Here is a 26,371-nt window from a genome sequence, read left to right on the forward strand (position 1 = left end):
GGTGGCATGAGGGGTCAGGAGCGCGAAGGGGAGGACGAGGGTCTGTAAAGGATGACGGACCTTAAACCAGCGACCTTAAACGTTCTCATCTGCGTCAGCGCGCTCCAGTACTTGAACACTGTGAATGCCGACGTGACCTTCCTCCAAGTGTGCAGTGTGCCGTGCGGAGAGAGCGGCTCCCGCCGCTGCTGGTGACGGCCCGGCCGGTCGTTCTGGCCGGAGACTTCAACTGCACCATTGATGCGGCTGGACGATCCGGCAGCGCCGACGGCAGGCTGGACAGTACCTCCAGACTCCTGAATGGACACGGTGAAGACAGCCAGGCTGCGCGACGCCTTTGGCGACCCCACAGGTGGAGCGCAGCCGCAAGCCACCTGGACACGACCGGACCGCTCAGCCCGCTCCCGGATCGACTTCCTCTTGACTAACTGGTCATTAGAAATTAAAGGGAACATTGCAGTGCAGGTCCTGTGATCCAATTCCTTCCCTACTATTGAGTGAATTTATCCTGGAGCAAAGATCCCCACTGTTCAGAGTGAACGTTGTGGGAAGGTGAGGCTGGAAGCAACATCCAAGCAAGAAGAGTCTGGGGCGGTTGTAGTTAAGTGAGACTGTCGGAGACAAGATAGGCCTGGGTGAGTGAGGTAGTGTGAGCTCAGGCCAGACAAGTGAGGCATCTGTAATGAGACTTTTACAGAAAGGACTTCCTTTTGCCCCTTTACACAACAAGGACGGAGAAGACAGGTATAATGGAAGGTTGTGAAACTAAAGGACAATTGTCTTTACTAACCAAGATAACATCGGTTGTCAGCTTGAAGTTCGACTGACTTTTAACACCTCCGTGACAGTTAAGGAATTCAAACAGATGCAATGTATTCAATGATTGACATCAGTAACTGACAAGCCAATTCTATGTACCATTTGCAGTTTCTTGCCCCGCCTTCAGAACAGTGTGGGTGACAAGGGCCATGCTTGTGCACTAGTAAAATAAAAGCAATGTTTGAGTTGTGAGAGTTTGTGCTCTGTGCCCAGTTATTTTTGTTATATTAGTTATTTATTTTGATATTGGCGACGACATCAGAATCAGGACATGGTTTAATATTGTGAAATTTGTTGATTCCAATTCTGGTTCTGAAAGATCCCCACCATCCTGACTGCACTCTCATCTCACTACGACCATCGGGTAAGAGGTACAGTAGCCTTAGGTTCCTCACTACCAGGTTCAAGAAGAGTTCCTACCCGATAACCATCAGGCTCCCGAACCAGCTTTGATAAATTCACCCAGCTGGGCCTGCAACTCACAGACTCACTTCCACAGACACGATGCAAATCAGGTTCTCAATATTATTTTTTTTAATTGCACAATTTGTCTGGAGGAAGGTGAAATAGCCTCTGCAGCGTTTCATCCCCAGCAGCTGTGTGACAGAGGACCCTCTGATCTCTGTTCCCAGAGACAAACACCATGCGCTCATGGTATTGGAGTATAAAAGTTGCATTATTTGCTGTGTAACCAAAAGAGATGTAGTCAGCTTTGAAACTTGCTATTTGCTATGCATGTATCCAAAATGAAATCCTAGGAATGTAAAAGACAATGGTGTGTTAGAGGAAGCTAAGAGATGTAAATTATGTAATCTGAGTTTGCTATTTGCTATGCATGTACCCAATTTAGCAGGAGAATGAAATATTAAGAATGTAAAAGTCAATGGTGTGTTAATGAGAGGTAGCTAAGAGGTGTAGATAAAAGAGATGTAGTCAGGATTAAGTCACGAAGTATTAAGAATGTAAACTTGCTATTTGCTAGAGAATGAAATCTTAGGAATGTAAAAGACAATGGTGTGTTAATGAGAGGCAGCGAAGAGATGTAGATTAGAACATGATTAAGTCAATGGGTAAAAATAATAGTGACAAGATGTACGTGTGGTACGTGTGAAACTGGACCAGGAGATTGCTATAAAAAATGCCGTGTCCGAGGATCAGCGACTAGCTCAATGACTGTCTCAGCTTTGATTTGCAAATTAAAGTTTAACCCTTCTTGAAGAATCTTCTGCGTCTCCTGGTCATTTGTGAGGCACGAAAAACCGCGACAATGGCAGATCACCAACTCGCTGAAAGGCAAACTCTGTGACTGAGGTGCAGGACACAGGCACAGAGACTGAGCTGGGATGCTTGCGACAACGTGAACGTTGAGGAATCTTGACACGGAGCTCTGATATGGAGTCTTCACACGGAGACGGGGTTTTCATGGAATATCTTGAAACTGGAGCTGAACTTAGAACTACCGGTTCTAAGCGGTCGGGAATCGAAATTACCACACGGGAGTAGACCAGAGGTTGTGACGCCGGGATTCTTACACTGCCATGCTTGATGGAGACCAGGTGCGCTCGCATTAAGCGAATTAGCAGTAAGTGGGAAATTAAGGATCGGAATCAAGGCATAATCAAAGGAGATTTGGGGCAAAATAGTGGATTAACAATCGGGACCATGGCAAACTTTGGTCACCCGAAACTTGTTGGTCTACCAGCACATCGCGATGTCCGTGGAGGAATGCTGCTGATTGGCTCAGTCCAGGCTGCAGGGTCCGTGCTGCGGGATGCCCTGAAGCTCAGCGCTGCCACCACAAAGGGTAAGTAGGGAATGTCCATGGAGTAGGGTTCCTCACCAACTGGAGAAAGAGGGGATGAATAGGTAATTTTGTAGTTTTTTTTTAATAACATTTATTTTGTTTACATTTTTTCTTTTGCACATTGCTGGGCAGTCTTGTTTATTTTCTAGCTTTTCGCAAATTCTGTTGTATTTCCTCATTTTCCGGAAAATGCATGCCACCGTATCTCGTGGCTGCATACCATAGCGTATTAGATAGCACTGTAATCATGAATTGTTCTTCTTTTTACCGTATGAAACGCTGTGTTGCGTTAGTGAGCCTACTTCCACTTCTCTTCCAACACTGAAATGCCGCGTTCATTTCTGATGTTGTAATCCTCATTCAGATTTAACTTCTCTGATTTAGATGGAAGGAAATCACATTGTGTTCATATCAGTTCTGTGATGTTATAGTCACCGCTCCGGACGGCAGATCCTCAATCGGTTCGTTCCGTCAATGAATCCTCAATAGCTTGAGGCACCCCAAGAACCGGCTTGGCTGTGTCCTGGGGACAGAATCCGCGTCCGGATCCGTCCCACGCCCGCAGTCGGTGAATCTGCTGTGCTGGGACACCTAGTGGCTGGTTTCAGAACTGCAGGTGGCTGGTCGGAGACTGTTTCCCCGTAGGGCAGATATGCAAATAAAACAGTGTGGAACGTTGAAGGGCTGTAATATTTTAAAGTAAAACTAAGATAAAGCATGAGCCACGTTTGTGTCTTTTTGCACCAGCTGAGCTGAGCGGAAATTGGTAGCTCTTGCTGAAGCTAAGGGGTGATGTATGTGTTTGGCTGGGTGTGCAAAGGGTCGTTAAGTATGCTTACCTGGCAGGGAACCGTCGGTGATCAGGAGGGCGGAGGTTCCGGGACGAGGCTATCCCATTGCACTCCGGGTGTGCTGACGCCCGCGATGTCCCCAAATGCGGCATACTCGACTGGATAATTTGTGTTAGTGGGGGACTGAGTTCGCGCTCTGTACTGGTCTAATACACAAAAAAATAGAATGTAATGATTCTAAGTAAGCTGTATTTAATGTTTCCAAATGCTGAATGACAGGGACACGAGTCCTATCGAAGGGTCTCGGCCCGAAACGTTGACTGTTCGTTTCCACGGATGCTGCCCGATCTGCTAGTTCCTCCAGCGTGTTGCTTTGACCCCAGCATCCGCCCAGTGATTTGTCTGGACACAGGAGTTCGTCGGGGTGTAAAAACCAGACTTAAGTTCTCTGTGGGCGGCAGGAAAACTATCCTTCTTGTGTTCCTTGATCTAAATACAGAAGACCCTGTCACTTTGATCTGGACCACACCTTTCAGTAAGCTGGTCTATTAACTTGGTTCTATTAACCTGGTAGCAGCCTCGGGTCTTCGAACATTAGACACCCTTGGCCAGGCGACCGAGCCAGGGTCGATCACTCGGTCTGTGGTTTTCCCCCATGGACCAAGATAATGAAAGACGCGTGACTTGGATGGTTCGGGCATTTTAGACCACGTTCTTTAGGTCTATTTTGAACACGTGGGGAATGGGATGTTTCCGGAACCCTCTGCCCAGACCATCCGGCGGCATCCCTCATCCCCACGCCTCACCAACAGGCACAAAGACTCCGCCTGGCTGGCGGCGGGCGGGAGTTACCCTCCACCCTCCCACCCCATCCCACTCTGCCCCAGTCAAATCCTTCCTGCATATCCGGAGCGTCATTTCACAATCTGTCTTCTTTAAAGTAGTTAATACTTTTCATAATGCATTGCTCCGTACTGCTGTCGCCCAAAACAAGACATTTGATGACATACGCCAGCGATATAAAATCTGCATCTGATTCTGATTCTGATTCGGATCCGGATCAAGCAGTACAGGTGGGGGCGGGGGGAATGGGTGATTGTTCAGCAATTTGTAGACCTTCAGGGTCAGGCCGGCATCACGACCGAGTGAAGAGCGGAAATCTCCAGTATAAAGAAGAGAAGGGGAGGGGTGAGGCAAGGTAAGTGATGAACTGAGGGAAAGGTAAGGATTACGGGCAGGTTGAGCTAGGGGTGGAAGGGTTGGAGTCGGGGGGGGGGCAAAAAGATGGATAAAAAATACTGAGAAGGGTGGATTGAGGCAGAGGGAATGCAAGCACGAGGCGCAGAGAATCAGCCCATTTGGCCTTAAATCTGATCATCACTGATCCAATACAGACCTCACCGCCTCTGTTCCGGTTCCCTAGAGTCTCAAAACGCAGTTTGCTTCAAACCGTATTTATATCTTTATATACCCCGAGTGGTCTCGTCTCCAAAGATCTCCAGAATCAGGAATTTCACCACACTCCGTGACGGAACTCATTTTTACATCACATCCCTCCGGCGACTGTCCACGCATTGAGGCTCTCCAACTAGTGTCCGATATGACAAAGATCTTGCACCAGAACCATTAACCGTTTCTCTTTCTGCAGAAGCTGACTGACCCCCTGAGTGTTCTCCCTTCATCTCCCTGTCAACAAAAGTCCAAGTCCGACCTTACTGTCCCTCTCCAAGAAAAACCTCCCGTCAATTGGATGGCACGCATTCCACATCATGTCTTGTCTTCAGCAGTAACCCCAACATAAGCGGAAAACAAGCAGCTGGCACAGAACAGCAGTGGGAGACCCGTTTGTTCGAGATGGATTGCAAGCGACGTTCGGAAGGTGGTGTGGGCGCTCGCACTGGCCGAGGGCCCAGCGTGTGAGTGACAGAGAAGTTCAAGATGAGCTCCAAACCTGTGCACATTTGACTGTTTAATTAGAATGGGCCCTTTTCTTTCTGTTATCCTTTACTAACCCTTTACTTAAGTAAGATCAATAAATGTGATACCTTTAACTGTGTGCAGTGTACTGTCCGTTATTTCGTGGTACGAATTCGTAACAAAGTAGCAAATTACACAACATCCACACTGACAGTGGGGTTTGAGGTGAGCCCGAGCTGTCTCAATCTCCCACGTTTGGAAGGACCGGAGATTGTCTTCCCTAGACTTCCGCAGCCGAGGAAACCAGAGCGTTTCATAGATTTTCAGTATTGTGTTTAATTTGCACAATTTGTCTTCTTTCGCACATTGGTTGTCAGTCTTTTTTCGTTTATTCTATTCTGTTTCATTGTTTTCCTGTAACTCCTGCAAGACACTGGATCCCATGGCAGTATATGATAATGTATACGCATTTTGATAAAAATTTTACTCTACATTACTGTAGGAAGCGTGTTGCCTTAGTGAGTCTACCCGCATTACTGTTCACAACAGTGCGCGAATGGTCGTGACCACTTAGTCCCGCATCAACCCTTATTTATCTTTAAGTCCTCAGCCCTAGGCGGAACAAAATCATAATGAATACATATTGATATCAATTCGTGATATTATGGTCACGGTTCCTCAATTTACCCATTCCTCTGACAAAACAGCACATGCAAATTGCCCGACCCCTTAATAAATTCTCTGTCTCTGTGACGCCGGCTATGAGCTCCGGAGAACGCCAGCTGAGACTGTCTGCTCACGGTGAAGGCCTGGTGGTCCGAGACGAAAAGGACGAAGCAGTGGCGGGGTTTGAAAGCGGGCAGGATCCCAGTCACAAGCCCGCAATCGATTAATTAAAATTGGTGATGGTGACACCTAGTGGCTGTTGTCAGAACTGCAGGTGCGTTGTCAGGCCCCACACAATGGTACAGTAATCCGGGTCAGTGGGCGCACCCGCAGGAATACGATTCCAGTCGATTTCAGACGGCCCAGGATAAATCCATGGAGTTAATCCGAGGGGCGGGGGTTCAGCTAGAGCTGGGGAGTCGGCTGTCGACAAAAACAGCAGAGTGTGGGCCGTCACACCAAGACATCGAGACCGTCCGGAGTCACAACGACTGACCGACACCGACATGCTCAGCGTTCTTCGCCCTCAGAGGAGAAACAAGAATAAAGGGGAGAGAGCAGAGCGGCTGCGATCCGAGAACGCGCCAGTGAAAAGGGTGCAGAGAGAGGCAGGATGCGCGGAAGAATCATGGAAACACGCCTCTCCGCCGTGGACCCAGCCTACACCTCGCTCCCTCGGTAAGGCAGCGAAACTAGCCAAAGACCCCACCCATTTCAGAATCCCCCCACCCCCTTTCCCATCGGGCAGATGATACAAAACCCTGCGAGACCGTACCTACCACCAGGCTCAAGAATAGCTTCCATCCCACTGCTATACGAATATTTATTGTTTTCCCTGTAGGATAAGATGCCGTCCTGATCTCACAGTCTCCTTCGTCAGGATCTTGCACCTTATTCTCTGCCTGCAGTGTACTTTCTCTACACTGGAACGTTTTCAGCAGCGCTTTGTTATTGCTTTAGCTTGTTTTACCTTGACGCCCTGTGTAATGTTCTCTATCAACAGTAAATAGGGCAAGTTTTCCAGTGCAGCTCGGTACGTGTGACAACATTAAACCAAGCCCAGTTCCAATTCCACGCGCATGTGGCAACATGAAGACGAACAGGGCGACGAGCCCGGTGAAGCACGGTCAGATTGAACAAGTAGAGTGAAGCGAATGCCAGCCTCGTAGAGTCCCGAGGAAAGCGGGGAGGCGGCGGAAGATCCCGAGTGGATCTGCTAACCCGGTGCGGCTCAACGGAACCTAAGAAGGGAATGAGCAGAGTTCTCTGAGTCAAAAAGTACCCTGATCTCCCCGGCTGATTCCAGGGACACATACCCAGACGAACACCAACTGTGCTGGAAGAACATCAACTCGGTGAAAGACGCCCTTTGAACTAACTGTAACTTACAGCACACTACGGGCCATTCGCTGTGCGATGTTTTGCCGATCTTATAACCTAGTCTGTGATCAATCTAACATTCCCCTCCTACAGAGCCCTTCATATTGCCACCATCCACGTGCCTATCCAAAAGTTTCATAAATCTCCCTTCTGTCTGCCTCTACCACCACAGTGGACATCGTGGTTTTCCGGAACATCGACGTGATGGAGGAATGCTGCCGGCTGGCCGGCTGGCCGGCTGACACGTGGCGAGGGGACGCACTGACGCTCGGCGCAGACACCGAGCACCTCTAGGGTTTTCCACGACTGGACAGGGAGGGACCGGCATGGGCGGGGGTTCCTGATTTACTGCAGTCGTGTACCTTGGTAGGTGACATACGGCAACAGTGACATTTCTTCTACGAAATGTAATTGTGCACTGCATAACACATCGTGTGTGAACGTGAGCATGAAATGTTTGGGTTATCCTTCTAAATATTTATTTTTATTATGAATACGATTTATTTTAGTTTAAAAATATCACACTTCAGGCAATCTCATCATGCCCTCCTTGGTCCCGAAGTTCCAGAACGGTGAACAGAGGGTGGGTGACGTGGGGCTACAGGAGTGAGGATGCTGGACAATGGGAGAAGGTGGATGTGGGGTTCGAGAGACCGCACGGTAAATGGTAGCGCTACAGAGAGTTGTACAACAGAGAGACCGAGGAGGGCAGGCACATAATTCCCCGGCAGTGGTAACACAGGTAGGGAAAGCGGTAATGAAAGCACTCTGACTTTCTGTCAGGGTATTGGCGGCAGGAGTTGGGATGTCGTGTTACAACTACACAAGATGAGAGTGGTACATTTGGAGTCCAGCGCACAGAGCTGATCATCCAGCTACGGGGAGAATAGCAGTAAATTCGAAAGGGTGCAGATAAGATTCATGTCGCCGGTTCTGGAAGGCTTGAGTATATGAGAGGGCCGATGGGTCGGCTTCCCTTCCGAGATTCTTCTCTGCTTCTGAACCGCTCTGAGCCGAGGATTTCCCGCCGGATCCTTCTTGCCTTGTCCAGGTCAATCGCTCACTTCCACCCCCAGACCCTTTTCCAGTCCCCTGGAAAATGGAGGTCGAGTTAAGATGGCGCTAAACGGCGACTCCTTTGCTTGCGTCTTCCAAAACAGCTCTATTCATCTTTTTGAGGACCCCGACCTGGAGTTCCACGCAGACCTCGGTTCCTGCGGGAATGGGACTCTTTCTCGAGGTTTCAGGACTGGCCGTTATCCGACATGCCGAAGATTCGGCCGAGAGTCTCGCTCGGATTAGGAAGCCCAAGATCTCGGGGCTCCGGGGGCGGGCGGATCGAGGGTCGGTGTCACGGCAGGAGACTCGCGTGTCGTCGGGAGGCCGGAAAATCTTTCGCTGTGGGCCCGAAGACCCGGGATCTTTGCGATCTTCGGACACAGAGCTCGAAAAAAAGCTACGAAACGGACTTCTACCATCGTAAGCCGGCGGGTTGTTGTTATGTTCCCCGTTCGTTGAGAAAATGGGGGACACCTCCCTCTCCCTTACTAGGGAGGGAGAGAACCTGTGGTTTGTCGAATGTCGGATGAAATGCGATAGTCTCTGGGGTAACTGCAAGTCTGTGTCTTTGCTATTGTCTATCTCATGCTTGTGCTCGGTGGCGGTAACGATGCGCTTTCAGACTTAGACGGGAGGCGTTGCTCGCAGCCGCTTACGCGCGGGAGGGCTGAGCTGGGGGGAACTTTGGGGTTCTCAAGTTTAACTGTCATTCATTCTTTAGCGCACTTCTCTGTTTTCGTGGATGTTTGCGAAGAAAAAGCATTTCAGGATGCATATTGTATGCTCTTCTCTGAACCCTCTCCTGTAGTGTGGCTGCCCTGCTTTTCAGGATTAGCGTTAGGATCAGATTTATCATCACTCAATTTAACTCAGACGTAAGTAGTTTATTTATTGTGTAAAATGTTCGCTGTTCATAATAAAACGACATCTTCTGAGTCTCCACACCTTCTGGACTTGATCCAATGGAACTATTGTGACCCTCAACCCAATCTTCATCCTGTAAGCAACATTTTGTTGGTCTGGTCGGTTTCCCCTCATTACTGTACTATCACGAACAGTGCACATTCCCAGCTTTTGATAGAAAGGGGTCATAGTGGGTATTTTCATTAATTCTGTAACTTTATGGTCACTGTTTCTCAATTCCCTAATCGTCAAACCAACCCTTCCCAGTGACGCAACAATACATGGAAATAATCCGTTCCCTCATTCAATCCTCAATACCAGAGACACTCCAAGTCCTCGAGTTTGCCCCAGCCATCCTCCAGGAGCGCCCGCCGATATTGACTGCACACAGTGAGAGTCTGAGGCTTATAGTCAAGTAGAGGAAGAGCAGAGACGGGTACCTGATAGCGGACAGGAACCACAGATCTCATCCCGGTCCCGGTCACATGCCGATGAATGAAACCCCGGGATAATGTGACACCTAGCGGGCAACCTCAGAACTGCAGGTGAGTTTTCGGGTCGTCTCCTATTATGGAATATATGCAAATACAAAATCGAGTGCAGTGCGAGATTCTTGAAAGCTGCAGTTATGTTTAAAGGCTACAAGATCTGAATGATAACACATAGAGCTAGATTAGATGAATTGTCTTTCGGAAATATAAATATAAAAGGTTTGAAATTCTGGGTCGTGTTGATGTTAAGGAGTGATGTGCATGGCTGGCTGAGTGCGACAATGGTGTAAAAGCATACTTACCTGGCAGGGAACTGTCGGTGATCAGGAAGGCCGAGGTTCCAGGACGAGGCTATCCCATTGCACTCCGGGTGTGCTGACGCCTGCGATGTCCCCAAATGCGGGATACTCGACTGCACAATTTGTGGTAGTGGGGGACTGCGTTCGCGCTTTCCCCTGATGTTTAAACAAAAGGAAGATTAATAATTTGTGAGCGGAGTTTGGGCTGTGACACTTACTGTTTATGCTCTACTTGAATAAATTGCTTCTGGTGGATTACCAACTCGGTTCGGTGAAAGTCGCTCTTTAGTCGGCTGGTAAATTATTATTCTATCAGCACATCAGGAAGGGCTCTGCCGCTGGTTTATCCCAGCGTGCAGATGTACGTGTACAGCAGAGGGACGCATTGAAGCTTGGTGCAACTCGTTGGGGAAGGACCACGGTGCAGAGTTCTTCTCCTCTGAGGGAGGGATCGGGATGGAGAAGAAGGCCCTCAATTATTCTAGTATTTGATTAAAAAAGAGTGCCACGTGAGTGGGTGAAGTACTAGAACAGTAAGTAAAGCATTGAATATGCATGTCTAAATGGAAAAGCGTTAGCTTGTAGGCACAACTCAAACGCCATCTATAAATTTGCTGACAACGCAACCATTGTTGGCAGAATTTCACACGGTGACAAGAGGGCGTACAGGAGCAAGATATATCAGCTAGTTGAGTGGTATGGAAGCAACAACCGGTCCTCATCGAGGGATCAGAGGCGGGAAGAGTGAGCATTATCAAGTTCCTGGTTGCCAATATCTCTGAGGAGCTAGTCTGGACACAACATATGATGCAGCTACAAAATCTGTACTTCATTAGGAGTTTGAGGAGATTCGGTATGTCAACGAACCACTCGCAAATCTCTACAGATGTACCGTGGAAAGCATTCTAACTGACTGTATCACCGTCTGGTACGGGGGTGGGGGCTACAGCATTACATCGAAGTAAGGTGCAGGGAATTGGAAACTGCCGGCTCCATCATGGGCTCTAGCCTCTCTAGTATCTGGGAGGACATCTTCAAGGAGCAATGGATGACTAAAAAAAAAATCATTAAGGACTCCCTTCATTCAGGTCATGCATTGTTGTCATTGCTACGACCTGGAAGGAGGTACAGAAGCGTGCAGCACACACTCAATGGCTCAGGAACAAACTCTTCTCCTCTGCCATCTGGTTTCTGAATGGACATTTAATCCATGAACACTACCTCACTACATTTTTATTTTTTTTATTTCCACTACTTATTTAATTTAACCATATATATATTGCTGTAATTCACATCTTTCTATAGTTACGCATTGCTGTCGCAAAGACAACAGATTTCACGACATATGCCGGTGATATCAAACCCGATGCTGATTCTGATTCTGAGACGCCGCACGAAAAGGAGAAGTAGAGTGTGTCGCTTAGCAGACTGTCCAGACCATCTGGCTGAATACCTCACCGAGACATCTCACCAACAGGCACCCAGGCCTTGTTGGCTGGTGGTTAGAGGGCCCCTCGCAGTCACATCCTTCCTGCATGCCCGGAGCACCTCTCCGACCGCGCGCTCTCCAGAGGGGCCTGTAGGAGGGTCGCTCTCCTCTCGGCAAAGTTTGCAAAGAGGGTGTGGAGAAAGAAGCAAGGACCTATGTCGCGGTTCATCCTGAACACGTGCGAAAGGGAGCTCTGATCTACGGGCTGATCCCAGGGACACATAGGGAGAGGGACACTAACTGTGCTGGAAGATCATCAACTCAGTGAAAGACGCCCTTTGACTGATCGAACCTTAGGGCAAGCACCAGTACTACAGGCCCTTCGCTCGACGATGTTGTCCCAATGCTTTAAACTAGTCTATGATCCATATAACCCCTCCCGCCTGCGTGGTCCTCCACATGTCTATCATGCACATGCCCAACTCCCTAACCTATCAGCCTCTAGCCCCACCCAGGGGAGGGCATTCCATGAAACTTGTTGGTTTTCCTGGACATCAAGATGATCGATGAAGACTGCCGATCAGTATATTCCAGGCTACGGTGTACGTGACGAGGGGACGCACTGACGCTCGGCGCAGTGGCGCAAAAAGCGCTCGGTGGGGTAGGGCCGCACCTAGGGCTCTTCCAGTACTGGGCAGGGAGGAGTCGGCTGGGGCGAGGGAGCCCCTGGTTTATTGCAGCAGTCGACCACCCCAGCAGTCGACATGTGGAAATAGTGCTATTTGTTGGTAACTAAGCACTACGCAACAGAATATATGTGAATATAAGAATGAAAATAAGCATTGCACATTTTATTCTTCTAAATATTTATTTTTATTATGAATAATATTTATTTTGTCTCTTAATTTTTGAAATGGAGCTCGCATGCACCATTTGCACAGGTAACTCATTCCACAGCCTGACGATCCTCTGAATGAAGATGTCCCCCCTACCATGTTCCCCTTACTCATTTCACCTTTCACCCTTAACCCATGTCCTTCAGCTGTCGATAACCCTCATAATTTTATATGCTTCTTATAAAATTTTCACCAAATATTCTACATTCCAAAGAAAACCCCCCTAACTTATACAATATTTCCATAAACTCAGACTATCCAGTCCCTGCATTGTAAATTTTCGCTGTACTCATCCAACCTTATTTACATCTTTCCTGTCGGTAGGTGACCAAAACACCACACACTCTCTAAATCAGGCCTCACTGACGTCTTATACAACTTTAACATCACATCCTGTACTCAGTAGTTTGATTTATGAGGGCCAATGTGCCAAAAGGTTTCTTTACGGTGGTATATGCCAGTGACGCCACTTCCGATGATTGATGGACCCATATTCCCAGATCCCTTTGTTCCACCGGTCACCGTGTCAGGCCTACCCTGCTCGGTCCTGTCGAAATTCAACACCGCGCACTTGTCTGCGTTAAATTACATCTGCCATTTCCAGTCCATTCATCCAGCTGGTCCAGATCTCGCTACAAGCTCCGATAGTCTTCCTCACTGTCCACTATGCCCCTAATTTTGGTGTCATCCGTAAATTTGTTGGCCAGTTAACCACATTGTTCAGATCTCATATATATATATATATATATATATATATATATATATATATATGTGTGTGTGTGTGTGTGTGTGTGTGTGTGACCTCTTTACAGATTTGTTCCTCTGAATCCAGCGCTGTTGGGGGTTCTATAATGCCCCGTTACAATAGTCCTACCATTATTATTCCTCAGTTCCACCCATATAGCTCCACTAGACGAGTTCTCCACTGCCGTAACAGTTTCCCAGAGTAGGAACACCACCCCTCCCCCGGTAGTTCCCCCTGCTCTGTCTCGTCTCAAAGAGCGGAACCCTGGGTTATCCAGTTTTGGAGAGGATAGCATTAAACTAAAAAAAAAAGGCGCAGATGAGATTTATGTTATCAGGACCGGAAGGCTTGTGTATAAGACAGAGGCTGGACAGTTTGGAAATGTTTCCCTGGAGTGAAGAAGGCTGAGGGATGACCTTATAAACTCAGGAGGAGCATCGATCAGGTGAAAGGACACGGACTTCCCAGGGCAGGCAGGGGAATCCATAACTAAAGGCAATGTTTTAAGGCCAAGAGGGGAAATATTTAAATCAGGGGTTCCCGATCCAGTGTCCACGGACAGCTCGCTTAACGGTATTAGTCCTTGGCTTAAAATAGGTTGGAAACCCCCAGATTTAAAGGGAACCCGAGGGTCAGTATTTTCACACAGACGGGAGTATATGGAATGAGTTGCGGGAGGAAGTGACGGAGGTGGGTTCAGTTGCAGAATTTAAAGTTATTTGCACAGGCACATGGATAAGGAAGGTTTAAAGGGATGCGATCAAACCCTTTAATCGCTGGAATGAGACTCGCTGGAGCTGACAGGGACCAGCAGGGCCGAAGGGCCGGATTCCCTTCCGAGTCTTCTCTGCTTCTGACCCACTCGGTGCCGCGGACTTGCCGCCGGATCTTCGTTGTCTGGTTCAATGGTTCAATTTAACATCTGAGCACGCAACCTGAACTTCTTATTCCACCACGAAACAGAAAAAAAAACCAAGAAACGAATAACAGAAACACCAGAACCCCAAAGCTCCCCCCCCCACGCAAAACAACAGCAGAAACATTGACCCTCCCCCAACTTGCACCAGTAAAAGCAAAGACCCTCTCCCCCCCCCCCAAACCATGCAACCAATAGCAAAGCCCCGAAGAGATCCTGAATCCGTGGAAAACTACAGTGGGTCGCAGCATTTTGGTATCAGACAGGCTCTCTCGACAGAGAGGTCGTTCCTGCAATACACAAGAGCGGGAGACCAGCAGCTCACTGTTTCGATGTTACAATCTTCTGTGTCGCTGGTCCCGGTCCATCGCCCACTCCCACCCACACATCCTCCAGAAATGATTCTTCTCATTTCACCCCCGGTCCTGATGCAGACCAGGACCAGGACCGCATGGCTCTCTGATCATTTCTTCCTCCGGAGTCACTCACTGTTCTGCCTTCAGGAAGGCGCTTCCTACAGCACATCCACCCGCTTCAGGGTCCGATCCTTGCCCCCGTGGCTCTCTCCTGCAGCGTGGCTGCCCTGCTTTTCAGAATTAGAATCAGAATGGGGTTTATTATCAATAAAGTTCATGAGGACCCAGCCTGTTGAGAAGTAATTAATTTACTGTATAAAAATGCCGCTGTTCATAATAGTATCCCTTGAGTCACCGCACCAATGGAACTGTTCCAATTTCCATCCCTGGGGAGCGTTTGCTGAATTACAGTTACTGCGTGAATGACCGCGATCGCTTCTGATTCCTGTCACAGTCCTTATTCAGATTTACATCTCCAGCTTTAGCCGGAATGGAGTCTAAGTGGGGTTTATGTAATTCAGTAATATTACGGTCACTGATCTTCAATTCAAATCAGCCCTTCCCGGTGACACAATAGCATACGCAACTCATCCGTTCCCTCACTGAATCCTCAATAGCCTGATACACTCTAGTTTCCGGCTTTGCCACAGCTGTATTGCAGGAGCGCCAACTAAGACTGCGTGCACATAGTGAGAGCCCAAAATTCCTTGTTGAAGAGGACGAGGTCGAGACTGGACGGGAGCCGCGGACCTTAACCAGCCGCACGCCAGCAGCGGATGAAAGAACCGTGACACCTAGTGGGCAGCCCCGGAACTGCAGGCAGGAGCCAGGCTCTTTCCTTTAATGGAAAATATGCAAAGAAGCAACGGGTGCGAAATATGTGGAGGCTGTAAGTAATGTACAAGATGCGAATTATAATCCATGGCAGTACATTTGTGTGTAGGCTATTTGTTTTGAGGAAATGCAATGTAAGGTTTGAAATTCTGGGTCGTGTTGATGTTAAGGAGTGATGTGCATGGCTGGCTGAGTGTGACAATGGTGTAAAAGCATACTTACCTGGCAGGGAACTGTCGGTGATCAGGAAGGCCGAGGTTCCAGGATGAGGCTATCCCATTGCACTCCGGGTGTGCTGACGCCTGCGATGTCCCCAAATGCGGGATACTCGACTGCACAATTTGTGGTAGTGGGGGACTGCGTTCGCGCTTTCCCCTGATGTTTAAACAAAAAACAGTGATGAACTTTGCTGAGCGACAACCCTCCAGCTTTGCCCACCAGGCCGGTTGAATTGCTCCTGCATGCGATGTGTTTCTTCCGTTTCTCATTGCGCTTCACACACTGCGTTCTCGGCGCACAGGATGCAGAGACAAGAGTGAGAAAATCCGCAGATGCTTAAATCCAAGCAGAGAGGGTAGGGTCTCTGTTGGGTCCACAAGGGCCGGACTTTGTCTGAGCCTCGACCCTGTGAGTCCGTGAACAAACTGGGTGGGTAAAGCGGTTGATTCTGGGGAGAGGGACAGAGGCAATACCCTTCTGCACAGCCAATCCTTTGTGATGCCGACCTCAGTGGCATCACAGCTGGTCCTCATTTCCCGTGTTATGCTCGCATCCCGCAGAGCTTCACCTCTTCATGCAACTAAGAAAATGCTTCTTATAGTATGCTATTGCAGCTTCCGGAACCGATTTACTAACCGCCTTTTGCGTGAAAATATTACCTCTCAGGCGTCTTTCCTCTCACACCCGAACCTATGCCCCTTAATTTTGGACTCTTATTTTTGGGGTAAAGTTGCCATGCACCTTATCCGTGCTTCATATAATAATAAGCACTTCTATAAGGTCGCCGCTCGGTCTCGCCTGTTACAAATAAGGACTGAATGGCTCAATCCGTTCCTTTGATGCGGTTAAAAGTCCCGGACGCACCAGCTCGCCGGCTGAGTTGTACTCGGCTCGGTGGGACAGGATGGTCAAGACCTGCTGGTCAGGTACAATGCTATGCGTTTAGCTGTCAGCCTGAAGGACTCTCCCACAAGGAAAGGCACCATTACCCTCATCTACAGACAGAAAGGGGAACGGGATGACATCAATCATTGGGATCCGATTTCATTCCTGAATGTGGACTATAAGATCCCGTCCAGGACCATCGCCAACAGAGTCAAGTCTGTTTGGGAAAGGTGATGCTCCTGGAACAAACCTTTGCTGTATCTGGCAGGAAAATCTTTGGCAGCCTCGTGCTGCTGAGGGACACCCTCACGGTCAGCGTGGGCCAGCAGAAAGCCTTCTCCGTGATGGACGTACTCTCCGAAATGGGATTTGGGGAGGAAATCAGGAACTGGATCCAATTGCTCTACACAGACATCTGCAGTCCAGTCCAAAGCAGTGGGAGGGAAATAGAGAGCTTCTCCATCAAGTCTGGGGTCAGGCAGGATGGCCCTATCCCCGTGTTGCCTGGGTGCTGTATTGAACGTTTTGCCGAAGCCATCACGGAGGACGAGAGCGTGGGAGGCGTAACGCTGCCGGGCAGTGGAAGGACCCAAGCGAAAACCTCCCTCTACATGGACGGCTTAATCGTTTTCTGTTCAGATCCGGCCTGTTCCCAGACTGAGCAAAACCATAGTCTTCGTCTACTGACCTGACCGATCCAGTGTCCCCATTAACCAGCAGCTCCGATTACCTGAAGGTGCTTGGTATGGTTTTCGGAGTGGCCGAGGCGTGCAACAAGAATTGGCTGGAGTGCACTGGGCAGGTAAAACCGAAATTTGGACTGTCCCTATCCATAACCGGGAAGGACCTATTCATCGGGAGTGAGGTACCCTCAGAGCTGCTGTATTGGCGCAGGTGTGACCCATTCCCCACGCCCCCCAGCTTGGGAAAGTCACAAACTGTCTTCAGTTTCCAGGAAGGTCTAAGAGCCTAGAAGCAGAAATCAGGATCACAGAAATCTCACAATGGGGTCAGCTGTCAGAACAGAGATGCCTGAACAGAGATGTCTGAACAGCGAAAGCTGTTCACCCAGAGTGTGATGTATCTGAGGAATTCTGTCTTCTTGAGGGCAATGCACGCTTTGTCACTGAGCTCAGTGAACATTAGTACAGTTCTGGATTTAAAATAAATTGGGATATGAGATTGAGCAGGAAAATGGCACAAAGTTAGTAGGCTCAAATGCCATCTATAAATGCACTGATGACATGTTGTTGCCAGAATCTCAGATGTGACAAGGGTGCGTACAGGGGTGAGGTAGATCAGCTGGTTGAGTGATGTTGCAACAACCACCTTGCATTCAACGTTAGCAAGATGAAGGAATTGATCGTGGACTTCAGGAAGGAGAAATCAGGGAACACACACTAGTCCTCGTTGAGTGGAATTTTGTTCCTTTTAGCAAGACCCCATTTCATTCTCCTAAATTCAGGAGAGTACAGATCTAAACGACTGAATCTCTCCCCATATGGCAAATCCCCAGGGGTGTAGTGCCAATTTTTTAGGTGCCGGAGCTGTACGAGGGGTGATTGATAAGTTTGTGACCCAAGGTAGAAGGACTAAGGCTATACAGCTCTCGTTACATGCATATGCAGTTTAACTCTTTGAGTGATTATGCAGAAAGTTTGAAGTTAAAACTTTTGTGGTAATTTCTGTTTCAGATAATTGCTAGGTTTTCTAAAATTGACTCCTTCCACCTTAAGCCCTGAACTTAGGGCTTCTTATAATGTCAAGCACTAAACCAAGATGAAAGAAGTGTATGAATTCCAGAGCTCCACACAAATATAGTGATAGTTAAGACATTAACAAGATTATAGCCTACATTTCAGTGTATAACTGGAAAAATAAAACATATAATACTTAATTTAATAATATGAAAAGTATTGCACGGTTGCACTCACTAATTATCATAAATTATCAAGCAAGTAAAGAAAAATATGGCATCTTCACTAGCTATATGTTCAACACTTAGAGCAGCAGTGTGAGTTTTTAATAGTTTGTGATCAACATTTTTTTTCTGAGAGACTCCAAGCGTTTACTTTGATTGGCTCCATAATAGGATACTCGGTACATCTGACATTCATTTGACAGCCTCAAACCCTTCGAAGTGAAGTGTCAGATTACTTTGGTTTGCAGTTGCACATACTTTACACCCAAGTTTATCATCCTTGAAGTCCAACCAGAGATAAGTTTCCTTCTTTTTCTTCCACATTTCTTCAGTCCAAACACCTGAGTACAAGGGATACAAGCCTGACTTTGAAGGACCATTACTTTTAGAACTGCATTTGGAGCCAGTTGGAGAATTTGAATAGAAGCAGGCGAAACACAGCTCAAAAATCTCTTACTATCTTCCCTTTCGGTTAGTCCCGACGAAGGGTCTCGGCCTGAAATGTCGACAGTGCTTCTCTTTACAGATGCTGCCTAGCCTGCTGTGTTCCACCAGCATCTTGTGTGTGTCGTTGTTTGAAACACAGCTTTTGTCACTTTTACTGTTCTCAGTCTCTTGTACGTTATTCTTGTTACACTCCTCAGCTTGTTTACGGAAGGAAGAAGTTAACTTTGTTTGCTTAGAAGCCATGGGGTTGTTAGTGAGAAAAATTTACTTTTGCGTTAGCGAGTAATCCATGACCACCACAGATGTAACCGTACTAATAGGACTGAGTCAGAGCAGACAGCAGGGCCCACAGCACTTAGCAGTGTTCCTAAGCAGGCATAAAAATAACAGAAATAAAGCAAATAAGCTTTTTTACACTTTTAGCCACCTAAATTGGAACAAAGTAATCGAGTATGAAAAAAGAATGTCTAATGGGCTATTGCAAAAGCCACGAACATTGCTGACTATTAGTATCAAAAGCAGTAGGTTGGCAACTCTGCCTCGTACCGTTTCTCTCGCACAAATAGTTGGACAGGAAATGTACCTGTAAGTGTCGATGCTCACAATATCCTCACACGTCCGGCATTACATGGTTAGACCAATAACGATCCTGTTTAGTCTTTAAATATATAAAAAGTTAAAGAAACTTGAATCCTTACATAAATTATTATCGTATCTATAGAAATAAAAAATACCGTATTTTGGAAGTGACAAATGTAAACAGGGGAGGAGAGGAACCATTTGGGAGGTTTGGAAATGTGTTTCGTCTCATTCATTGCCTCACTAAATTACTCTTTTTCCTATCAACACAAAGAGAAAAAGAGCTTCTTTCCAATCAACTACAGTTGAAGCGAGGCCAAGGGGTTGATCCCCTATTAATGATAGTTGAAATGACGTAAAACTAGCTTATAGCTAGAACTAATCTTTTTCATTTGGCTTGTAAAAAGAAAACTAGCTTATAGCCTAGAACTAATCTTTTTCATTTGGCTTGTAAAAAGAAAACTAAATTCACTTTATCAAGGCGTAGAACAGGAGTTTGGATGATTACCTTGAATATTTCATCAAAATCAGGCCGAAGATAAGTGAGCAGTGAATTTTTCTTTCATTATTTTCAACTTTTAACCTTATGGTTTTGATGTTCATTCCTTGCTTAACATAGCTCCTACCTGGAATCCAATGGTACCCATTGGAAACAGTGAAAAGATGCTCACATCTGTATACAGTCATCCCTAGGCTGGAGAGAGAGACTGAGGATCTGTGAGATGGCGGAAGGCTACAGCAGGGTATGCTGGGAAAACAACGGGTCGAGTGAGGACAAATTTCACAAATATCTAAATAAAAAACAGTCACGGCTCCAGGCTTTCACCAAAAATGATCAAGTATCCTATCCTAATGTTATTAGTCGTATTTTCTCCACCAGCCACCATCCCCTCTCCCCAACCCCCTTTTCCATAAAATTCCCTCTATTTAATAGGTGGTCGCTGTTAAATTCCCCACTAGTTTATTTTGACTTTTTTTACAGAGGCGACAGAGCTGCACTCCAGTGAGTGCCATGCACCCCTGCAAATCCCTATCCGCAGGACCAGTTTGTGAACATTCTTCACACTCCCTCTATACCCAGTGCATCCTCCCTTATACAAGTACTCTAGCTTCTCCACAGTAGTCCTGGTGTGGTCTCACCAAGGTGCTGTACAAATGCCTGAAGACATGGTTACTCCTGTATTAAATCCTCTCATAATAACCATTTACCCCCATAATGCTCTGTTGCACCTGCATGTTGGTCTTAGTGACTGTGTACAGGCAGCCCCGCTCCCTCTGAGCATCAACAGCACCCTCTCTCTGTACTTAAAAAGCATTCTGCAGTCTGTTCTGTGAGTCCAGAGCAGACAATCCCACACTGTTCCATTGGCCTTGTTCTCTCCCACTCACCCCATTTGTCCACACCCCCTGAAGCCCCCTTACACCCTCCACCCCACTCATTACCACACCAGGTTTTACACTGTGAACAAACTTGGGGAACAGTTATCTGGTGGCCTCGGCCAAACTTGGATACAGATTGTGAATACCAGGGCCCCACATCCCAATACCTGCACTGTTGTTGTACTGCAGACCTGCTGAATGCATCCACACAGGGTGGGCACCATGGGGAAAGCAGTCCTGTGGGCAAAAGTGGGTCTCATTGATGCTCTGGGTCAGTCACCCCTCCTCAACAGACCCTGGCAGTGTGACCTTTGACATCTTTCACTCTGTTTCTTGGTGCACAGACTTCCTTTCTGTGAGTTGGCATCTGCAGAACATTCCAGAGGGTGAGATTGATCCTCCTTCCCTCTTTCCACCCACTCTCTGTGGCTCAGTGATGGAGAAGGAATTAGGCTGTCTTGTCTCTGATCTTCACCCTATCTCCCCAGCTGTGTGATATGGAAACACAGAAACAGGGACAGGAGGCATTTATCTCGTTGTCCCTAACTCATCTTTCAGTGTGATCATAGGTGTACCTCAAAATTCAACCTTTGTTCCGGCTCCCTCTCCATGCCTCTGCTCCTAAGAGCAATTTCCAATTGCTTCTCAAAGTTACTGTGTTTCTGGAGGCAGTTACTCCCATCATATGCACTTTTTCAAATCTATTTGATCTGATGATTAAATTAACTTTCTCAAATACAGTTTATGGTTGGGGCGAGAGGGCATGACTGTGAGTGAGGTAGGTAGGGGATGAAAGAGGTAATGCTGGAAGAGCCTCAGCTCTTGAGGATATCAATTAATTGTCCAATTAATTGTTTCTCCTACTTATCTCTCCAGGCAATTGTTCAATTATTTTTTGAAAGAAAATGTTACCTTTTATCTGCATTGGTTCTATTTCCAGTAAACTGTGTCATGTTACTGCAGGAAATGCTCAGCAGGTCAGGCAGCATCAGAGTGGACTAAGTTAATGTTTCAGGTCCAGTGATGAGGTCATACTTTTAAATTACCTCACTGGTATTTTATGCAGATTTGTGTGTTTTGATTTCCAAGAATGATCTCCAGAGACCGACTCCATTGCTGCTGGAATCCCCTTCTCCTTAGTTACCTCATCAAACATGATTCAATATCTTCAACAAAGCTCTTCATCTCTTTCTAAACAACTTCTCCCTGCTTCCCTGGGACTATGACAGTAAATTCACACTGATTTCAAAGTTCAAAGTAAAATTTATTATCAGCCTACATACATGTCACCACATACAACCCTGCGATCCTTTTTCTGCTGGTATACTTAGCAAATCTATAAAACAGTAACTGTAAACAGGATCAATGGACAACAAACTGTGCAAATGCAGATATAAATAAATAGCAATAAGTAACAAAAGCATGAAATAACAAGATAAAGAGTCCTTAAAGTGAGATCAATGTTTGTGGGAACACAGGAAGTAGAATGAGTGTGGGTATCCCCTTTTGTTCAAGAGCCTAATGGTTGAGGGGTAGTAGCTGTTCTTGAACCTGGTGATACAAATTCTGAGGCTCTTGTACCTTCTACCTGATGGCAGCAGTGAGAAAAGAGCATGGCCTGGGTGGTGAGAATCTTTGATGATGGATGCTGACTTTTCTCTGACAATATTTCATGTAGATGTGCTTAATGGCTGGGAGGGTTGATATACTGGGCTGAATCCACTACCTTTTGCAGAATACTTTGCTCAAAGGCATTGCTGTTCCCATACCTGGCCGTAATGCAGCCAGTCAGCACATTTCTACCACATAACAAGAGAAGTTTGTCAAGGTTTTTGATGACATGCTGAATCTCCGCAGACCTGAGGAAGTAGAGACGCTGTCATGCTTTCTTCACAATTGTATTTATATGATAGATCCAGGACAGGTCCTCTGAGATAGTGACACCCAGGAATTTAAAGTTACTGACCCTCTCCACCTCTGATCATCCAATGGTTACCGGCCCATGGACCTCTGGTTTCCCTCTCCTGAAGCCCACAATCAGTTCCTTGGTCTTACTGGCATTGAATGAGAGGCTGTTGTTATTACACCACTCAGCCAAATTTTCAATCCCTTCCTGTAGGCTGATTCATCACTCCCTTGATACAGCCCACAACAGTGGTGTCATCAGCAACCTTGTATATGGTGTTAGAGCTGTACTTAGCCACACCATCATAGGTGTAAAGGGAGTCTAGGAGAGGGTTGAGTACACGTCCTTGCAGTGCTCTTGCGCTGATGGAGATTGTGGAGGAGATGTTTTTGACGATCCAAACTGACTGGGGTCTAGAAGTGAAGGAATCCAGGATCCAATTGCACAAGGGGATATTGAAGCCCAGGTCTTGGAGATTACTGATTAGTTTTGAGGGCATGATGGTATTAAGTCCTGAACTGTAGTCGATAAAGAGCATCCTGATGTATACACCTTTGTTGTCCAGATGATCCAGGGTGGTGTGAAGAGCCAGTGAGGAGATATCTGCTGCAGACCTGTTGATGCACGGGGAGACTGAGGAGAACCCAAGTGCAGGACTGAGTTGGGGAGGCTGGCGTAGACGTGAACATAGAACAGCAAACCGGAGGAATCTTGACAAGGAGACGGGATTTACAGGGACTATCTTGAAACTAGAGCGGAACTTAGAACTAACGGTTCTAATTGGACAAGGAACCGAAGTATCACACGAGAATAGACCAACAAACTGGCAATGTGATAGTGACGCCAGTACTTACTCCACAGTCTCTGATGAAAACCAGGTGTACCGTAATTAAGTAAACTAGCAGCAATTGGAAATCTTATGACTGAAATTTGGGCATAATCAGGGAGAAAATAGCATTAAAGGGGAATAGCCAACTGGAACCATGACACCTGTTGCTTCGGTAGGTGAATTGGAGCAGATCCAAGTCGTCACTCAGACAGGAGCTGATAGGCTTCAACACCAGCCTCTTAAATCACATTATCATTGTGGATGTAAGTGCCACTGGGAGAATGTCATTGAGACAGCTTACCACATTCTTCTTGGGCATCAGTACAATTGAAGCTTGCTTAAAGCAAGTGGGTACCACACACTGCTGGAGCGAGAGGATGAAGATATCCATGAATACATCAGCCAGTTGGTCAGCACAGGTCTTCAGTACTCGGCACATGATTCAGATAATTCTCACATTTGCTGCCACAGAACCTGCTGGGGCTCTGCAATGTCGTAAGGATGCAAAGGTGACAACAGTAATAAATGGGGTCTTCACAGGGTGGGCCCCATAATTGTCAGTGCTTGGGCCTTGGATGTCACAAAGTATGACAGGGATTGAATGGGGGGGGGGTGCTAAATGCAGTTGTAATGCACTGTAAGGTTTCACTGTTACTGTATGGCCTCCCTGTTATGTTTCCCTGTTAATGTAATGGTTTCCCAGTAGCACCAATGTTTGGATTATGACTAGAAATAATGGGGGTTTTGGAATGTGTGCCATCCAGTGAGAGGCATGTTGTTTTTCTTGTGGTCTGAGACCAGGCATTTCACGGTCTTTTGTCAGTGAGAGATGAAGAGAGAAGACACAAATGGAGAAAGTTGGTAGACCGACGGATGGAATGGACTTGGAGCGAGGGTCCGATGGTCAGCATCGCTCAGAGGAGTTCGATGGGGAGCAAATGGACGGAACCATGAGCTCCAACGTGCACATTAGACTGTTTCATTAAACTGGGCCCTTTTCCTTTTTATTTTCTTTACTAACCCTGTAGTCAGATTAAGATTTATAAAGTTCAATTGTTTAATTGCAGATGGTGTACTGTCTGATATTTTGCGGTTTGGATTTGTAACCAGGCAACACATCACGCAGCATCCACACCAACGAGATTTCTCAGTTTGGCTGGGCCAGAGGCTGCTAGCCGAACCTGAGGGTTACACAATGTTTCTAAATTTAACAGCCCCACAAAACTGGTGAATTGTAAGGAGGAAGCAAAGATGCTTCCACATAACCTTAAAGTTGAATGGGTGGTGGATGTGGTGCAGTGTGGAAAATGTTTCATAGGAAAAGCAGGGAGGTGAGGATTATTTAAATAGTGAAGGATTACAAAGTGCTGCTGTATAAAGGGACCCATTTTCCCAACTCCCCCAGATTCTACCACCCACCTCAGGGCACGATTCTACCACTATGCTGAGTTTACAGCCACTGATACATGCATCTTTTGAGATGTTCTGAGGAAACTGGAGCATCTGGGGAAACTCTCATGGTCACAGACAGAACATGCAAACTCCACACAGACAGCACTAGAGGTCAGAGTAAGCCTGGGTCTCTGGTACTGATGGGTCTACAGACTGCATCATTGTGCCACCCAGTGCAATTTGGTCTGTGAATTGAAAACAGCCCATGATGGATACTGTTGTGGATTAGTAACAAAACATTTCACACCTTGCAGGCACCACTGAGACTTGAACTCAGGATCTCCTGTTTACTAGACAGGCGCTTTAACCAACTAAGCCATGGCGCCAGCACAGAGCTCCAGTTCAGTTTCAGTACACCAGTCTCTGAATGCAAATGTGCAGGTATCGCAAGCAGTTGAAGAGGCAACACACACAAAATGCTGGAAAAACTCAGCAGGTCATGCAGCATCGATGAAAATGAATAAACAGTCGACGTTTCTGGTCGAGACTCTTCTTCAGGACTGAAAAGGAAAGGGGAAGTCATCAGAATAAAAAGGTAGAGAGAGGGGAAAGAGGATAGCTAGAATGTGATAGGTGAAGTCAGGAGGGTAGGAAAGGAAAAGAGCTGGAGAGGAAGGAATCTGTGGAGAGTGGACCATAGGAGAAAGGGAAGGAGGAGGGCACCCAGAGGGAAGTGATAGTCAGGTAAGAAGAGGTAAAAAGACAAAAGTGGGGATAGAAGAAGAGGGAGGGAAATAATTACCAGAAGGAGAAATCAATATTCATACCATCAGGTTGATGGCTACCCGGATGGAATATAAGATGTTGCTCCTCCACCCTGAGGGTGGTCTCATCTTCGTGCAAGAGGAGGCCATGGACTGACATGTCAGAATGGGAATGGGAATCAGAATTAAAATGTTTGGCCACCGGGAAGCTCTACTTTTGGCAGATGGTGCGGAGGTGCTTGATGAAGTGGTTCCCCAATTTATGGTGGGTTTCACATTGTAGAGGAGGCTGCATCGGGAGCACCAGACACAATAGACGACCCCAGCGGATTTGCAGGTGAAGTGTTGCCTCACCTGGTTGAACTGCTTGCGGCCCTGAAAGGAGGTGAGGGAGGGAGTGAATGGACAGGTATAACACTTAAGGCAAATCGTACATTGGTTATTCTTGCAAGAGAATTGGATGTAGAAACTGTATTATACTGGGCCTTGGTGAGATCCCACATCAGTCAGGTTTGTCCTTAATCTACATCCAATTGCCATAGAGACCTGTCTTATGGGTACCTTGGAACTTTCTCCACTACTGTGGAGACAATCCTGGAGTTATCTGTTATTGATCGAAAATGATCACTGCGATCCATAGTCTGTAACTCCCCTTTCAGAGCTGAGCTTTTGAACCACCTGTACAACTTGGCATTTTTGAACTGAAGTCTTGGAGGTGCAGGACGGTTGTGGCAGGGCATCATG

At 47.0% G+C, this 26,371-nt stretch overlaps 4 non-coding genes across 4 annotated transcripts; 3 read left to right on the forward strand and 1 right to left on the reverse strand.

Annotated features, from left to right (window-relative positions):
• Positions 1 to 3,454: 3,454 nt before the first annotated feature.
• LOC132394898 (U1 spliceosomal RNA) lies at positions 3,455 to 3,620 on the forward strand. The gene has a single exon (XR_009512444.1). It is a non-coding gene; the product is annotated as a U1 spliceosomal RNA (small nuclear RNA).
• A 6,504-nt stretch (positions 3,621 to 10,124) lies between these two features.
• Positions 10,125 to 10,288, forward strand: LOC132394879 (U1 spliceosomal RNA). The gene has a single exon (XR_009512425.1). It is a non-coding gene; the product is annotated as a U1 spliceosomal RNA (small nuclear RNA).
• Positions 10,289 to 15,519: 5,231 nt separating this feature from the next.
• Positions 15,520 to 15,683, forward strand: LOC132394878 (U1 spliceosomal RNA). Its single transcript, XR_009512424.1, has one exon. It is a non-coding gene; the product is annotated as a U1 spliceosomal RNA (small nuclear RNA).
• A 9,492-nt stretch (positions 15,684 to 25,175) lies between these two features.
• On the reverse strand, positions 25,176 to 25,249 carry trnat-agu (transfer RNA threonine (anticodon AGU)). Its single transcript has one exon. It is a non-coding gene; the product is annotated as a tRNA-Thr (tRNA).
• Positions 25,250 to 26,371: the final 1,122 nt, after the last annotated feature.

The sequence above is a fragment of the Hypanus sabinus genome, chromosome 5 (genome assembly GCF_030144855.1).
Source record: "Hypanus sabinus isolate sHypSab1 chromosome 5, sHypSab1.hap1, whole genome shotgun sequence".
Taxonomy (NCBI): domain Eukaryota; kingdom Metazoa; phylum Chordata; class Chondrichthyes; order Myliobatiformes; family Dasyatidae; genus Hypanus; species Hypanus sabinus.